Consider the following 1,090-nt stretch of genomic DNA (forward strand, 5'->3'; position numbering starts at 1 on the left):
GGAGCAATGGTATCAACTTACCCTTCTCCTTAAAATTGCAGGCCTTATACCAAAATTTAAAATTATTGTTATCATTATAGGTACAGCCATGGCTGTGTGGTTAAGAAGTTTGCTTCCCAACCACATGGTTTCAAATTCAGTCCCACTGTGTGGCACCTTGAGCAAGTGTCTTCTGCTGTAGCCTTGGGCTGACCAAAGCCATGTGAGGGGATTTAGTAGACAGAAACTAAAAGCCCATCATCTATACATGTGTGCGCGTGCATGTGTGTGTCTTTGTGTCTGTGTTTGTCCCCCACCATCACTTGACAATTTGTGTTGGTGTGTTTACATTCCTGTAACTTAGCGGTTCGGCAAAAGAGCCTGATATAATGCAAAAATATCCTAAAAAACTGCTACTCAGAGTTTCCTGTTCCCGTTCATCAGACAGTTGTGATTAAGAATGGGACAAGAATTAAGGTTATATTTTCTTCGATTTTACACAAAATGATATTCAATTTTATATCACCATTTCTTAAAAAAGAAAACGTTAGTTGAAACAACCAATGAAATGAAACCAAATTCAAATGTGTATCTGTCAATGTAAATTGTACAATATATTTACACATATAACTTTAATTCTTGTCCCATTCTTAATCACAACTGTCTGATGAATAGGAACGTGAAAATCTGAGTAGCAGTTTTTCGTGGTATTTTTGCAGTTTTAATAATAAAGTATATATATGTATTGCCAGGGCCCCTGGACTGGCTCTTGTGCGGGTGGCACATAAGATGTACCATCCTGAGCGTGACCGTTGCCAGTACCGCCTGACTGGCCTTGTAGGGTTTTCGAGCGAGATCATTGCCAGTGCCCCTGGACTGGCTCTTGTGCGAGTGGCACATAAAAGACACCATTTCGAGCGTGGCCGTTTTCGTGCGGGTGACACGTAAAAGCACCCACTACACTCTCTGAGTGGTTGGCGTTAGGAAGGGCATCCAGCTGTAGAAACTCTGCCAAATTAGATTGGAGCCTGGTGTAGCCATCCGGTTGCACCAGTCCTCAGTCAAATCGTCCAACCCATGCTAGCATGGAAAGCGGACGTTAAACGATGAT

Source organism: Octopus bimaculoides, chromosome 1 (genome assembly GCF_001194135.2).
Source record: "Octopus bimaculoides isolate UCB-OBI-ISO-001 chromosome 1, ASM119413v2, whole genome shotgun sequence".
Taxonomy (NCBI): Eukaryota; Metazoa; Mollusca; class Cephalopoda; order Octopoda; family Octopodidae; genus Octopus; species Octopus bimaculoides.